This window comes from Ursus arctos, unplaced genomic scaffold (genome assembly GCF_023065955.2).
Source record: "Ursus arctos isolate Adak ecotype North America unplaced genomic scaffold, UrsArc2.0 scaffold_2, whole genome shotgun sequence".
In the NCBI taxonomy this organism is placed as follows: Eukaryota; Metazoa; Chordata; class Mammalia; order Carnivora; family Ursidae; genus Ursus; species Ursus arctos.
In genome coordinates, this window is record NW_026622874.1 from 78,866,198 (window position 1) to 78,883,689 (window position 17,492).

The following is a 17,492-nucleotide window of genomic DNA, read 5'->3' on the forward strand; positions in this document are numbered from 1 at the left end:
CAGCTAGCTGGGTGAAAGATCAGGAAAATAGCACTGTGGGTGTAGGAACCACATGGGCAAAGGCCTCAATGGCGTTTGAGGAGCTGAAAGAAGTCCAAGGTGGCTGGAGGAGAGCAGGTGGCGGCCCTAGGGGAGGGCAGAAGGGTAGAAAGGGCTGGTACCCTGTGCCCTGTGGGAAGGGGTGTAGGTCTGTGCTAAGGGCAGTGGGGTCCCCCAAATATTTCAGCAGAGTTACTCAATCTGAGGCATGTTCTGCAATTTCCACTCCAGCTGCTAGGAGGAAGACTGTCTAGTCCATATGGGCTCCTCTAGCAAAATGCCATAGATTGAGTAGCTTATGAACCACAGACATTTATTTCTCATAGTTTTGAGGCTGGAAGTCCAAGATCAGGGGGGCAACGCAGTTGGGTTCCTAGTGAGGATTCTCTTCCTGGCTTGTAGACAGCTGCCTTTCTGCTGTATCCTCACTTAGCGGCAAGAGGGAGCTCTGGGCGGGTCTCCTTCTTTTTATAAGGGCTCTAATCTGGTCATGGGGCAGCACTGTCATGACCTCAACTAACCCATCACCTCCCAAAGGCCCCACCTTCTAATACCATCACATTTTGGCATAGGGCTTCGGACATGTGGATTTGGGGAGGATGCCAACATTCAGTCCATGACTGAGATGGTCTGGGGACTAGGTTATGGTACAACGGCTCCTCCCATTACAAAACTAATCTATGCTTATTGTAGAAAATCCAGAAAAATTATAAGTTTTGTTTTATTTTTAAACATTTTATTTATTTATGAGAGAGAGAGCACAAGCAGGGGGAGCAGCAAAAGGAGAGGGACAAGCAGGCTCCCCGCTGAGCAGGGAGCCAGATGTGGGGCCCGATCCCAGAATCCTGAGATCATGACTCAAGCCAAAGGCAGATGCTTAATCACCTGAGGCTTCCAGGTGCCCAAATATTATATATTTTAAATGAAACAGATTCAACACAGTCCTGCCACTCAGAAAGACTCAATATTTTTTTTCTATCTCACACACACACTATTTTATCTATATACGTCTATCCTTGATATAATTTATGTATGGTTTTGAGTTCCAATTTTAAAAATGTACACTGTGTTCTGAATATCATGGCACGTGGTTGGATATTATCTGAAAACACTTCAGTGAGTACAGCAGGTTCAGTTACGGGGCTAGATAGACAATTAACCTGACAAGGTCTTCTTTTTCCCCCTTTATTGAGATATAAGTGACATGTAACATTGTGCAAGTTTAAGGTGCACAAGGTGATGATTTCATACATATGTACGCTGCAAACTGTTTACCACATCCTTTATCTCACATAATTACGAGTTTTGGTGTCATGGTCATGGTGAGAACATTTACGATCTACTCTCCCGACTTTGAAGTATACAATATTGTATTATTAATGATAGTCACTGTGCTGTACATTCAATCCCCAGAATTTATTCATCTTATAACTGGAAATTTGTGTCCTTTGATCAAGTTCTCCCCATGTTCCCCTCCTCCCCACCCCTAGCAACCACGACTCTACTCTCTGTTTCTAGGAGTTTGGCTTTTTTTTTTAGATTCTGCATATTTATCGTGTTAGATCAAACAGTATTCGTCTTTCTGGGTCTGGCTTATTTTACTTTGCATTATGCTCTCCAGTTTCATCCACGTTGTTGCAGAAGGCCCGATTTCCTCTTCTTGTGGCTAAATAATATTCTATTGTATGTGTACACCATGTTTTCTTTATCCATTCATCTGTCAACAGGCACGTAGGTTGTTTCCATGTCTTGGCTATTGCGAATAATGCTGCAGTGAACACGGGAATGGAGAGATACCTCAGAGAGATACTGTTTTCATTTCCTTCATTTATATACTCAGAAATGGGATTGTTGGATCATATGTAGATTTATTTTTAATTTTTTAAGGAACCGCCTCCTCCTCACTGTTTTTTTTATAGCGACGGCACCAGTTTGCATTCCTACCGACAATACACAAGCATTCCCTTTTCTCCACATCCTTGCCAACACTTGTTATCTCTCGACAACAAATCCTTCAAACAAGTTTCACAAATTAAATTTTATGAAAGCTAGTTTATAAGTGTGGAATTCTGTATCCCTGGATCCCTGATTACGCAACTGCTTCTTATCATTGCGCAGCTGGATTATTTCCGAATTTTCCCTGCTTATCAACAGTCCTTCAGGGAAAGCACCATTTGCGTATTTCAAAAAGTTACTTCTTTGAGCTCTGTTTTTGAAAGCAGATTTTCTACATGGAGGTGTATGAAGACTTGAAAGGCTATGATCCAGAAAGTTTGTAACAATGTACGCTCCTTAGTTCCTGGGAGCACCTGGGTGGATCTGCTTTCGGCTTTGGCTCAGGTCATGATCTCAGGGTCTGAGATAGAGCCTCGGGCCAGGCTCTGGGTCATGCTCCACGTCTGGATTCTTTCTCTCTTCCTCTCCCTCCCCCTCTGCCCTTCCACCCTCATCAGATAAATAAATAAATAAAATCTTTAAAAAAATACTGTTATATTTTATTTTGTTATTTTTTTTGTGTGGATAAAATGTTCACTTGGTTCAAAACCAGCAATGTAAAGAGAAACACAGTGTAAAGTCCCTTTTCTTCCTTTAGGGGGCTGCAGAGAGTTTCTGCGTGGATGAGGACAGGTATTCCAGCTGATGCATGCAGCCAGAGGCTTGGGGGAAGGAAAAAGGCATCTCTTCTGGGACACTTGACTCCATATGGGTGACTAAGCTTGGTGGGGGCCCTTCAGCCACCACTTCAGTCCCCCTCCCCCCCTCAACTTGGGTTGAGCTCAGTCTCCCTGTGATGAGGGAACAGAAGGTAAGCTGAGGACAAAGCCCAAGCTGACACCCCACAACTCCTGCCCCCCCGCCCCAGATGGGATATCTGTGACATTCCTTATGCGCTCCCAGCTGCCATAAAGCTAAGGAATGAAAAAACAAATAGTTAACTTATAGAGATCACAATTCTGCAAGACCTGAGTCTCCACCCCACTGAACCTCACCCGTATTCCAAAACCCCATCACCTGCCTGGGTGGGCTCTGTCCTCTGTCTCTGCGACTGTTGGTAGTTTTTGGAATGGGGGTGAGAATTCTTGAGATGTCTTTGGAGCAAAAAGGTGATTTTATTCAAGCACAGGGACAGGACCCTGGGGCAGAAAGAGCTGCTGCAGCTGCGCTGGGATTTTGAGGAACAACGGATTATATACTTTGGGGCTGGGGGAAGTAAGGATTAGGGAAGTTCCAAAAGGATTTTCGTATGCTAAAGAGGACTCACGCGATACTAGAGGCCTTGCTATTGTCAAACCAAGGTGGTTTTTTCTCTCTAGCGGGCACTAACTTTAAGGCAGTTGCGAGCTTCCAGGAGGAATTTTATACTCTGCCTGCCTCAAGTATTTGTCAATGGGCTGCAGGTGATAAGGACATTGAATTTTATCTACATTTCCTTCGGCCTTTGTTTCCCACAACAGTCCAGGTAATCTCCAGGTAACCTCCCTCACAGGTAACTGCTGCTCTTTTCTTCTCTTTGCTTCCAGAGGTCTTTTTTTTTTTTTTTTAAGATTTTATTTACTTATTTGACAGAGAGCGGGAGAGAGAGCGAGAGAAGAAACAAGCAAGGGGAGCAGCAGAGGGAGAGGGAGAAGCAGGTTCCCCGCTGAGCAGGGAGCCCGATGCAGGGGGCATCCCAGGACCCTGGATCATGAGCTGAGCTGAAGGCAGACGCCCAACCACCGAGCGTCCCTCATTTTTTAATTCAAGTACAAGCTGGGATATTGTGACTTATCATAAGAAATATATATTTGGACTTCATCCCTGTTCCTGGCACAGAGCTCCTGAAACCCTTGGAATTTCCTGCGACGAGAGTGGATAGGTGTCTTTTGTTATGTTAATGAGGCGATATTCGGATCGCACCTAAGGATAGGGGCTCCTGACCTGGAGAACCAACCTTGTGATGAGAGGGTTGGAACTTTAAGTCCCCTCCATCCCCAACATCTGGGGAGGGGGGAGGGGCTGGAGGGTGAATCTGTCACCGAAGGCCCATGACTGAATCCGCCATGATTGTGTAATGGAGCTTCCATAAACTGGGAAAGAGAGGCTTTGGAGAACTTCCAAAAGCTGGTGAAGACATGCAGATGTGGGGAGAGTGGTATGTCAGGGAAGGGCACGGAAATTCTGCACCCTTTCCCTATACCTTGCCCTATGCTTCTCTTCCACCTGGCTATTCCTGAGTTATATCCTTTTACAAGAAAGTGTTGATTTAGTAAGTAAGATGTTTCTCTGAGTTCTGTGAGCTGCTGTAGCAAATTAATTGAGGACAAGGAGGGAATCACTGGAACCTCCCTTCTACAGCCGGTAGGTCGGAAGCCCAGGGGGATCAGCTGACTTGGCATTGGTGTATAAAGTGAAGGGGGATGGTCTGGTGGACTCAGCCCTTAACCTGTGGGATCTGAGCTGTCTCTGGGTGAATCTTCACAGAACTGAATTGAATTGTAAGATACCCAGCTGGTGTCAAAGACTTGCTTGGTGGTGTGGGGACACAACACACATTGTAAATGGGTGCCTAATTGTGACAAGCAAATATGACTGTAGACTCTTGGCCTTTTTACTTAACAACATAGTCCTCCTGCATGAGGTTCAACGAGATTAGAACTTCTCCCATGCATTAGGGTGCTTTTCCATAAAACTGGAGTCTGGGTTGTGTCCTGGGCCCTATGTCAGGGCTGGGGTTTTGGGATACAGGCTCTTTTGACACAATGAGTGGTTGAGGTTGGGAGCCCCTCTGGGTGCTGTGGTGTGTGGGGGAGCAGCGGCTGAGCTGCTCCCCAGCCCTGGGGGAATAAGGCAAGCCTCCATGTATGGTGATGGGAGGTGCAAGGTTTTCTGGTATATTTGTTGAGATTTCTCTCTTGGCTAAAGAAAAATGACCTCCACTCATTTTCATCTCCATTGGCCGTAAAACTCTGTTCATGCTTCATCAATCCCACCATCCTTGGTTGTTGGCTAAAGGAAGGGGGGCGGCTTTGGAAGAGAGAAGTGTTGGGTGAAGGGAATTGGTATCAGAAATAACATTCTGTTACTTATCCACCGCCTGGTCTGTCGTACTTTGGTATAGCAGCCTGGATAAGAGAGACACCACCAGAAGCAGGCAAGAGGTGCCCAGGTGGAATTACCTGAGTGGGAAACATCTTTCTGACCCCTTTGTGGGAAAGCAGCTTTGTCTCCTCCAGCTGATCGAGACAATTCTTTCTGCCAGTGGCTTCTTTCTTTGCCTGCTCATCTTGTGCCATGATGAGCCTAAAGAGACCAGATGGCAGCTGCAGTTTGACATTTAATGGGATATTTGCTGTGTCCCCTGGTTGGTATGTTCCCCTCTGGGAGCCAAGACCCAATGTCCTGCAGAGTCCAGAGTTGCAGCTGAGCCGTGGCTGCCCTGCCACCTGGGGCTGGTGATCGCCCCGGTCCCCCCCAGCCTGCTTCCCTATGTCCACCCCCTGCCTGTCCCAGGAGGCACTGAGTTTACAACCCTGGTCTAGGTGGTCACTGTCCTCCAGCTCCACTTTCGAGTTCTTATTCGGCGAACTCCTTTCTCTCCGAAGGCATTTCCTGCGATTCCCACTTGGGGGAGATGTCTCTCTTTGTCCTGTTGTATTTGGCTCTGGCCTGACTTTCCTTTTTTTCTTTAATTTTATTTTGAGAGTGTCTTTGGCATGTCCCATGCTTTGGGCTTTGTTATCAATGAGTAGGTGGGATCAAGTGGCAGGAGTCAGAGTGGCCTTGGCAGCTTTTTGAATTGGCAGCCTCTGCACTGTTCAAGCCTCCCCCAAGGCCCACGGATCCCTGAGGTCTGAGACACAATGTAGCACACATTATATTATTATTATTATTATTTATTTTTTAAAAAAGATTTTATTTCTTTATTTTAGAGACAGAAAGAGAGCATGCACGTGCAAGCAAGGGGAGGGACAGAGGGATCAGGGAGAGAGAATCTTTTCAGAAAAATTTTTAAATTTAAATTCAAATAACATATAATGTATTATTGATTTCAGAGGTAGAGGTCCGTGGTTCATCAGTCTTATATAACACCCAGTGCTCATTACATCATGTGCTCTCCTTAATGTCCATCCCCCAGTTACCCTATCGCCCCACCTCACTCCCCTCCAGCAACCCCTGTTTGTTTCCTATGATTAAGAGTCTCTTATGGTTTGTCTCCCTCTCGGATTTTGTCTTATCTTATTTTTTCCTGGGAGAGAGAGAATCTTAAGCAGGCTCCATGCTTAGTGCCGAGCCCCATGTGGGGTTCAATCCCACAACCCGGAGACCATGACCTGAGCCAAAAGCAAGAGTTGGACACCCAACTGACTGAGCCACCCAAGCACCCCGACATGGCACATTCTTAAAGGTGTGTGAGAACATCCTCTTCAGAGGATTAGTAATATTATTTACAGCGTGTATGCAGATACATTTGTTTGTTAATGAATTCATTCATTCATTCATTTATTCATTCTTGGTCCCATTCCACAAAGAACTAAGTAAGCCTGTTACTTATTAAACAGCTTTGTGAACAACACCATAAACAAACAACTCAGAGCATGCCTGAGGTTGAATTTGCTTGGGGTCTGAGTTGTCAGTGCTGTGTGACAAGCTACTCCAAAATGTGGTGGCTTAAAATATGGCCATTGATTTGCTCATGTCTGTGTGAGCAGGAGGGGCTTGTCTGTGCTCTGCGTGACATCAGTGGGGGTTGGCAGGTCCAAGAAGGCCTCTCAAGCTGTGGAGCCTCTCTTCATGTGGATTTTCTCTCCAGTAGGGGAGTTAAACTTCTTTGCATCATAATGCCTGGGTTCCAAGAGGTACCAGTGTAAGCCTTTGGACAAGACAAGCTTTAATGCAAACCTCTACTAGCTTCATGCTTGCCAATGTCCCATTGGCTAAAGCAAGTCACGTGGCCAGGTCCAATCAGTGTGGGAGGAGACTGCACAAGGGTGTGGTATCAGGAGGAGCAGTCCACTGGGGGCCACCAGTGTCATAGTCCACTCTAGGCTCCTCAGTCTCACTTTCAGTGATGTCATGTCAGGTAGACGTGGGTTTGAATCCTGCCTCTGCCACATACTAGCTTCTAGTGGTTTGAGTATGTCCTCCTCTCCCCCCAAATTCCTATGTTGAAGTCCTAACCGCCAGGACCTCAGAATGTGACCTATTTGAACATAAGGTCTTTACAGTGGTGGTCAAAGTGAATGAGGTCATCAGGGTGGGCCCTAATCCAATATGACTGGTGTCCTTGTAAAAAGGAGAAATTTGTACACAGACAAGCACAGAGGGAAGACAATATAAGAGACAAAGAGAAAAGACAGCCATGTACAAGCCAAGGAGAGGGGCCTGGAAGGAATCAATCCTACTGCCACTTTGATCTTGGACTTATAGCCCCCAGAACTGAGAGACAATGAACTTCTGTTGTTTAAACCACGCAGTTTGTGATGTTTTGTGACGGCAGCTCTAGGAACCTAATACATAGCTCTGTGACCTTGGACAAGTTACAGAACTTCTCTGTATCTCAGTTTTTCTCTTGTATACAGTAGGCATGATAATAATAGCTATAAATATTATTACCTATAAGACTCATTGATACAATAAACACTTCTTACTTGCCAAGCACTGTTCGAGGCCTTGGAGATGCAGCAGCATAGACGATAGGAGGGGGTTCATAATCTCAGGGAGCTTACCTTCATTACAGACCAAAAAAAAAAAGCAAGTAAATAAAATAATTGATATACTTCAGATTGGTCAGTGCTATGAAGAAAATAAAGTAAAATGGTGTCATACAGAGAAATGGATAAAGTGATTAGAGTTTGCTCACAGAGACCTGAAGCATGACAAGGAGCCACAGGTGGAAGATGAGAGAGAAGTGGGGTTCCCACAGGGCAAACAGCATGTGCAAAGGGCCTGAGGTAGGCATGATCTTCCTGTGTTTGAGAAACAGAAAGAAGGAAAGAGTGGCTGGACCATGACGAAAGTACTGTTATAGGAGATCTGTGCTGACCAGTGCTGTGGTGAACAGGATATGCGTGTAATTCCAGTGTATTAAATAGGAACCTATATGAATTTCCTGTGACTTCTGTAACAAAGTGTCATGAATTAGGGGGCTTGAAACAGCAGAAATGTATTGTCTCACAGTTTTGGAGGTTTGAAGTCCAAAAGTGAGGTGTCAGCAGGGCCGTGCTCCCTCTAAAGGGTAGAGTCCTTCCTTGTCTCTTCCAGTTTCCGGTGGTGCCAGGCACTCCTTGGCTTATGGTGGCATAATTCCAATCTCTGCCTCCGTCTTCACGTGGCCTTCTTGCCTGTGTTCCTGAGTGTCTCTGTGTGTCCTCTCCTCGTGTTGAAGGACACCAGTCCCTGAATTTAGGGCCCATCCTAATCTAGTATGACCTCATATATAAAGGTCATATGAGATCACATTCTGAGGGGGCACCTGGGTGGCTGTGTTGGTTAAGCAGCTCAGGTCATGGTCCCCGGGTCCTGGGATGGAGCCTGCTTCTCCCTCTCCCCCCTGCTCATGCACTCTCTCGCTATCGCTCTCCCTCTCAAATAAATTTAAAAAAATCTTTTTATTTTATTTTATTAATTTATTTAACAGAGATAGAGACAGCCAGCGAGAGAGGGAACACAAGCAGGGGGAGTGGGAGAGGAAGAAGCAGGCTCATAGCGGAGGAGTCTGATGTGGGGCTCAATCCCATAACGCCGGGATCACGCCCTGAGCTGAAGGCAGACGCTTAACGACTGTGCCACCCAGGCGCCCCTAAATAAATAAAATCTTAAAAAAAAATGAACGAATGAATGAATGAATGAATGAATGAATGTGATATGGGCCAGGCAATGTCCTAGGCATTGGGGATACGGCAGCCAGTAGGACAGACAAAAATTCCTGTCCTGTTAAAACTGACATTTTAGTCTGGGGAGAGATGATGAGCAAAAAACATATGGTCTAAGGTACTAAAACACGTAGACCCTCAGATGGGGATGGGTGATGTGGGGAAAAATATGGAGCACAAGGGGATGGGGCTGCAGGTGTGGCATTTGATTTGATTTATTTTTATTTTTATTTATTTTTTTAAAAGATTTTACTTATTTGACAGAGAGACAGCCAGCAAGAGAGGGAACACAAGCAGGGGAAGTGGGAGAGGAAGAAGCAGGCTCCCAGTGGAGGAGCCTGATGTGGGGCTCAATCCCAGGACTCTGGGATCATGCCCTGAGCCCAAGGCAGACGCTTAACGACTAAGTCACCCAGGTGCCCAAGATGTGGCATTTTAAATAGGCAGGTAAGAGAAGGACACATGTGAGCAGGGTTTGCAGGGCTGAGAGAGGGAGCAATGTCTGTATTTGGGAAAGAGCATTACGGGGGGGGGGGGGGGGACAGCCTTTGTGTTTCCCAGTATGCCATGGTGTCCTCTCTCTTCTCTAGGTCTTAAATCTTTTTTTTTTTTTTAAGATTTTATTTATTTATTTGACAGAGATAGAGACAGCCAGCGAGAGAGGGAACACAAGCAGGGGGAGTGGGAGAGGAAGAAACAGGCTCATAGCGGAGGAGCCTGATGTGGGGCTCGATCCCAGAACGCCGGGATCATGCCCTGAGCCGAAGGCAGACGCTTAACCGCTGTGCCACCCAGGCGCCCCTCTTCTCTAGGTCTTGTTGAGTTTTCCCACCCACCAAAGGCCAACTGTGCCTTCCTCCTCTCCTTTTGAATCTCACAGCCTCTGAGCTGATGGCCCACTTACCCTTGCAAGCATCTGGAGGCGGCCTGCAGTGGAGCTCAATGGCCACAGGGTGGCAGTGCTTCCCACAGATATGGCTCCTCACCCAGCTCAAGCGAGCTCAGGGTGTAAGCGGTTAAAGCAGGTCCGTTTCTCTTTGTCCTTCAAAGGACTTTTTGGCTCCAAGGAGCAGACTTCTTTGTGTTCTACCGCTCTTTGTGTCTCCACCTTCTGAAGGTGAGGTTGACGAACGGTGGGGCTCAGACTGTGAGAGTGGGGCTTTCCCACGGCAGGCTGATGAGATGATCACAGATGGAGAGTTTGTGGTGGGATTGAGGAGCGTGGGGCTCAGAGAGGGGAGGTGAGTGACCCAACATCACATAGCTGACTCGTGCCAGAACTGTACTTTCTGATACCTGGACCAGTTCTGGCCCACTGTGCCACCCCGCCTGCTTCCCCAGGCCTGGACACAGATTGAGTCAGTGATAGAGCGGGGAGAGGAATGAAAGGAGCACTGGATCTGGAGTCCACAGATGTGAACTTCCCACCCAGCTCATGAGAAGTGGAATCAGAAAGATGGTCTTTCTCTGCTGCTGGGGTAGACCTTAGGACCTAGGTTTTCTGTCTGCAAAATGGGAATAAACGATGGAGTAGTACCTGTGTGTAGAGATCAAATATGGGCTAGTCTTGGGTATGAGATCTTTAATTGGACCCTTCAGTACCTATGTTGGGAAAACTTTTAAAATGACTGCAGCTTTGGGGAATCAGGTACAACTGGTTTCAGAGCCCATTTCCTAGCTCTATGACCTTAATCTCTGTCAGCCTCAATTTCCTCCTCTGTAAAATGGGTCTAATAAAATCACAGATTAAATGAGGTAATGCAGTACAGAGCCTAGCCCGGTCCTTGGCATGTTAAAACTGAATTACATATCAATACTAGGTTGGAGTGGGGAGGGGAGTGGAAGGGTAGCTAAGGTCAGAATGGAGGTGGGGTGGGGCTCAGAAATACAGTCAAATTAAAAGCTTGGGAACCCCTAATCATTTCTCTGGGTGGATTGGGGGAAAGCTGAGAATTCAGGCTTTAGTCTAGAAGTAAAGATAAAATAATCACCACAGTAGCTACTATTCTTTAAGTACATATGTTATTTCATTTGTTTCTCACAACCACCCAAGGGGTGGGCATTATTGCCAAGCCCATTTTACAGCATGGGTGACCAAGGCTCAGAGAGGTTAGTAACCTGCTTAAGGTGGCACAACTGATAAATAGCAGAGTCTGAACTTCTGGATGTCAAAATCACTGGGCTCTGGCCAACCTGCTGTAATGTCTCTCAGTTTTCCTATTTGTACCCTTGGGGTAAGATCTAGACAGTCCCATTGTGTGATGCAGATTCTGACCATCGACCTTCATGGATAGTCTCCAATTCTTCTAAAAACAAAACAAAACAAAACAAAACAAAACAAAACAAAACAAATATTACAGCCTGGCTTCAGGAGAGAAGCAAACCAAACTTTTTATTTAAAAAAACAATTAACCTTTAAAATATGTATTTATTTTCACTTCCTTATTTTGATAATTTTCGCAATTATATACAGCATGTATTTGAGTAGTAGATTCATGGTCCAGCTTCGAGGGTTATCAACATTTGCTGTCTTGTTGAATCTATCCCCACTGCCAAAATTCATTTTTTCTCAAGAGGGATTTCTCAAGATTTAACTTAAAAAAATCTTGTCAAACCCACCCCAGTCCTCCCTCCACACAATTTTTTCTGGAGCTTTATTGAGATACAACTGACATATGACATTGTGCAAGTTTAAGGTATACAACGTATTATTTGATATATGTATATATTACAAAATGATTACACAATAAGGTTGGTTAACGCATCCATCACCTCGCATAGTTACAGTTTTTTTGGTGTGGTGAGAACTTTGAAAATCTACTTTCTTTTTTAAAAAAATTTTTTAAAAAAGATTTTATGTATTTATTTGACAGAGAGAGAGACAGCCAATAAGCGAGGGAACACCAGCAAGGGGCAGTGGGAGAGGAAGAAGCAGGCTCCCAGGGGAGCAGGGAGCCCGATGCAGGGCTTGATCCCAGGACCCTGGGATCACACCCTGAGCCAAAAGCAGACGCTTAATGACTGAACCACCCAGGCACCCCTGAAAATCTACTTTCTTAGCAACTTTCGAATATATAGTTAGCTATAGTCACCATGCTGTACACTATATCCCCAGAACTTATTCATCTTATAACTAGGAATTTGTTTGTTTGTTTGTTTGTTTGTTTGTTTTTGCTGAGAGTATTTAAAGTAATGCCCTGAGCATCAAATCATCTGATGGCCTGGATCTTTTAAATTTGTTCTATCTAACTACACTGGCCCGTTCATCCTACCTCTATCAATAAAGATACGTTCCACTGCAAGTGAGAGAAGATTCAAATAATAAGGCTTAAGCAATAAAGGCGTTTGATTAATTTGTATAATCCAAAGTCTGGAGGTAGGCAGTTAGAGAGTTGGGGAAGTCACTCAGTGATTGCTAGGCATTAGGGTGGTGTCTCTGTGAAGGATCAGTCTTTACCTCATGGCCTCAAAATGACTGCCACAGCTCCAAGCATCATGTCCTAATACAACAGCATTCAAAACAGGAAGGGTGGGAAGAAGGGAGCAAGAGGGCCATCTCCTTGGTGGAACCTGCAGTTTTCCACAGGAACAGTACTGATCACAGGGGGTGTTTTTGGAAATGGTGTGGGGACATTTTTGTTGTCACAGTGATCAGAGGGTGCCAGGGGCATTAGAGTCTTGGGAGTCAGAGATGTTACACATCCTGCAAGGCGAAGGTCAGTTCCTCCAGTGGAGGGTCCCTCCTAGACATTCATTATAATCATTTGAGCCAAGAACCTAACTCCTCTTATGTATGAACAGCTTTGAGTGTTTTAATATAGACCAACTTTTCCAGGAATGCAGCTACCAGCTGTTAACAAAGGAATTCTGTACTTTGTTTTGTTGAGAATGTTAGTAAAAGTTGCTCCTTCTCTATTTCAGGTGGCAACCAGCTCCGTGGTGTTTGAGGGACCATCACCAGTTCATGCCTGTCCATGTTTGTGGCTGTTGCTTCTATAGTTAAGTCTAGCTGTAAACATCAGCTGCTTCATTCTGATGTCTTCTGTGTAATGGCGTCTGAGCATTTATATATTAAAGTGCCTATTATCTGTTTCAGATATCCTTTTAGTGTTTTTTCCCTTATATTACAATGAGGTTATTATATCGACCTAAAAAATTATGTGTGAAAAAAATTAGGTGTTGAATTTCCCTTTAGGAAGAGTAAAGGGGGGGGGTTTTACAAACATTATAAAAAAGGAGCTACTGGGTCTGAAAGGTTGCCACCCCTTAGCTTAGAAGTATCTCCTGAAGATGGGGCACCTTCCCTGACTGCTTGGCCGCCTGATCCTGCGCAAAATTGGGGAGCTGTTGGCAGGGAAGAAGCGGGGGCTACTGTTGGATAGGAGGCTATCGGTGTCCCCACTGATGGTCACTTCCAGCATCTCAGCGAAGATCTCGGGCCCTGGGTGGCTCAAAAAGAGCAAAGCTGCTCACAGTTGAGTATGTAGATGGGTAGAGAGGGGTGTAAGTGCTGCAAGGCGGGGGCGCAGATATCTGGGTAGATATTTGCATATGTTATGTGCCATGTGGTGTATATATGCAGATATGACATGCAGATAGATGTTAATATTCTCTGATTTAGGTTATGGTCTAAATAAAGAGAAGAGAGAGATAATAGCGGTTTGGGTGCAATAGTAATTATAGTAATCCCCCTCATCTGCGGTTTCTCTAATCGCAGTTTCGGTTACCCTGGGATCAGCTGCTGTCTGAAGCCGAGGCTCCTCATGTGACGAATCGGCAGCAGGTCAAAAAGTGCCTAAAGCCTAACGCTACGTCATGGCGTCTACGTCACCGCGCCTACGTCAGGGCGCTGCGTCACTGATCTCGCTGTGCGTCACTGCGTAGGCGTTTTAGCGCCTCACACGGTAACAAGAACGGTGAGTACGGACTTGGGAGTGGGAGAGGCCACGCTCACACAACTTTTATGACAGTATATTGTTAACTTTGTTCTGTTTAATTATTCTCGTTAATCTCTCACTGCGCCGAATTTATAAATTAAACTTTTCTCATAGGTGCGTATGTAGAGGAGAAAAGAGTATATGCAGTGTTCAGTTCTCGCGATCAGGGGTGCGCGGGAAGGGGGTTGGTTTCTGAAGTGCTGGCGGGATGGCGTGGGGGAGGGCTTGTGGTATTTGTCAGAGAAGCTGTATGCAGCTTCCCTTGGTTCCTCAGACAGCCTCTGTATCAGTTTAAAAACCCGTGAGGCTTAAGACTGGTGGTGGTGGAAAGAGGGTGGGTGGGGATTTTAGCTCTTAGGTGGTGTTTCTCTTTTATTTTAAGATTTTATTATTTATTTGAGAGAGCGCGCGTGTGCCAGCGGGGGAGGGTCAGGGAGAGGCGCAAGCAGACTCCTCGCGGAGCCCGGCTTGGGGCTCCGTCTCACCACCGGGAGATCATGACCCGAGCCAAAATCAAGAGTTAACTGAGCCACCCAGGCATCCCTCACTAGGTGGTATTCTCTTTCTTTTCTTTTTTCTTTTTTTTATTCTTTTCTTTTTTTTTTTTTTAGATTTTACTAATTTGAGAGAGCACCAGAGAGTGCACAGGGTGGGGGTAGGGGGAGGGAGAAGCAGGCTCCACCTGGGAGCCCGAGGGTAGATGGCGGACCCTGGGATCAAGACCTGAGCCTAAGGCAGACGTTTAACCGACTGAGCCACTCAGGCGCCCCTACGTTGTGTTTCTTTAAACCAGCATTGCCTTCACTTGCCTGAGAATCAGAAGGGGTGTCCTGAGGAGAGGATTTTGGATTTAATTCCAAGGGCTGTGAGAGTCCTTGGTAGTTTGAGCAGGAGAGTTAAGGGAGTACTTGTTAAAAAATGCATGCACCCAGGCTCCATTCCAGCCTCTAAGAATCTGGGTGAGGGGGTGGGGGGTTGTCTAGGAATGGTAAGCACACCCCAAAGTGATTCTTATTATTATGCAATTTAAGGGATACCGTGACTCACGGTGGGGGTTCTTATTACCTGAGCAGGCATCAGAATATCCCAGAGCACTTACTAAACCACTGTGTGCTGGGACTCACTCCCAGAGTTTGATTCAGTAGGTTGGGGGAAAGACAGAGATTGTGCATTTTCAAAAAGTTCCCAGTGCTGCTGATGCCGTGGGTCCCTGGACTACACCTGAGAAGCACTGGCGCATAGCAGGGGTTCTCAGCCCTGGCTGCACATTAGTATCATCTGGGAACCTTAAAAAATACCAAAGTCCCAGCAACACAAGGGTCACAAGACATCAAAATCTGTAGGGGTAGGATCCAGCATTAAAACAAACAAGCCCAGTCTTTCCAGTGTGTAACCAGTGCTGGGAACCATTATCTGAAAGTTGGCTTTTCTGGTTTTTGTTTTGTTTTTTCTTTTGAAATCAAATGGCATCTGATTTCTTTTTTAAAGTTTATTTATTTTTTTAGTTATCTCTACACCCAACGGGCAGCTTGAACTCATGGCCCTAAGATCAAGACTCAAACACTCTTCCAGCTGAGCCAGCCAGGCCCCTGTGATTTTCTTTCTTTCTTTTTTTTTTTTTTTTAAGTTTATTTACTTAAGTAATCTCTACACCCAACATGGGGCTCAAACTCACGACCCTGAGATCGAGAGTTGTGTGTTCTACCAATTGAGCCAGCCAGATGCCCCTTATTATCTGAAAGTTTTAAACACTGAGCTGGTTATCAAAAAATGCAGCACCTTCAGCCCTCCTCCCTGCAATCAGAAACACCTGGGTTGGGGATCCTTGCGTTTTAAACAAGCATCACAGGTGCACTGAAATTAGAGAATCATTTTCTGGCCACGTGGCCACTGCCACCCCCGCAAACTTCACAGTGTTGGGGAACATGATGTGGAAATGACCCAAGTCATTTAATAATACAATTAATAACAGCTACCATGTGTTGAGCCCCACTGTGAGAGGGAACATTCAGCTATAACTTTTTTTTTTTTTTAAGATTTTATTTATTTATTTGACAGAGATAGAGACAGCCAGCGAGAGAGGGAACACAAGCATGGGGAGTGGGAGAGGAAGAAGCAGGCTTCTAGCGGAGGAGCCTGATGTGGGGCTCGATCCCATAACGCCCCAGCCATAACATCTCCTTGTTCCCAGTATAACCATGAAGGAGGTAGAACTTATTGGCCCCATTTGACAGATAGGGAAACTGAGGCTTAGAGAAATGACGTGACTGGCTTAAGGCCACTCTGCCCCTAAGTGGCCGAGGCAGGATCTGAACCCAGGACTCTCAAACATTAAAGCCCCTGTCCTTTGTGCCAGGTCATGTTCTTTGCTTAGGGTCTTCTTCAGGCGTGTGTGTGTGTGTGTGGGGGGACTGGGAACACTTGCAGAAGAACACTTGAAGATGTAGCATGGGAGTTCAGGCCACCATAGTTGTTGAATCTATAGTTAGATTCATTTGCGTCAGTCATCTTGCCTCTTCCTTCTGGAACTGGCTTCTTGGTGTTGAATGGGTAAGTTGGCCTCATTTGGGCAGTTGTAATTAACTCACTGACCACTGAGATTTTCTCAGCCCCAGTAGCTCCCATATGCCGTAAAGCTTCCATTAATGCAGCTCCTCTATGATGCGCTCAGGATCCCAGGCCTGGGAGGGAGCCAGCCCCATGCTCAGGGGGTTTAGCAGAAAGGAAAGACTGTTGGGTTTTTCAAACTCTTGCCTTAGTTCAGGCACTCAGCATTTCCCCGTCTGGCATGGCATTGACTTCAGAAGCTTGACTGGTGGGGACTAAGGGAAGGAAGGCACTTAGAAAATAAAGTGAAGTTTGGGTTCATGTGCACATGAGCTGCTCAGAATGCAGTAAAAGCCTTTGGATCAGATGGCCTTGAGGTTAAATCTATGCTCTGCCTGTTTTTCATTAAAAATTGAGATACAGTTCATTTTCCATAAAATTCACAATGTGAAAGTGTACAATTCAGTGGGTTTTAGTATATTTATAGAGATGTATAACCATCATCACTAATTCCTAAACATTTTTGTCATCCCCCCCCCCCCCCGAAACCCTGTTTCCACTTGCAGTCACTCCTGATTCCCTTCTGTCCCCCAGCCCCTGGCAACCACCAGTGTGCTTCCCGCCTATCCTGACCAATCTGGATATATCAATGGAATCATACAGTATGTGGTGTTTTGTGTCTGGCTTCTTTCACTCAGCATAACGTTTTCAAGATTCATCCATGTTGTAGTGTGTGTCAGTCTCTCATTACTTTTTATGGCTGAACAATATTTCCTTGAGTGGATATATTCCGTTGTGTTTGTCCATTTGTCTGTTGATGAGCATTTGAATTTTTCCCACTTTTTGGCTCTCTTCATTAGTGCTGCCATGAGCATGGATGGACATGGCTTTATTTCTCCTGGGTATACACTTGGGAGTGGCATTGGTGGGTCATATGGCAGCTCCATGTTTAACTTTTTGAGGAACTACTAGGCTGTATAGCATCTACCCTGCTCCTATTTGGGGGAAGTGACCTTACCTCTGGGCCCCCTTGGTCTCCACCTATGTAGAATGGGAACCAATGGAGTGCCAGTGTCATTGGGTTGTTATGATAGGGGGAATAAACAGAGGCAAAGCC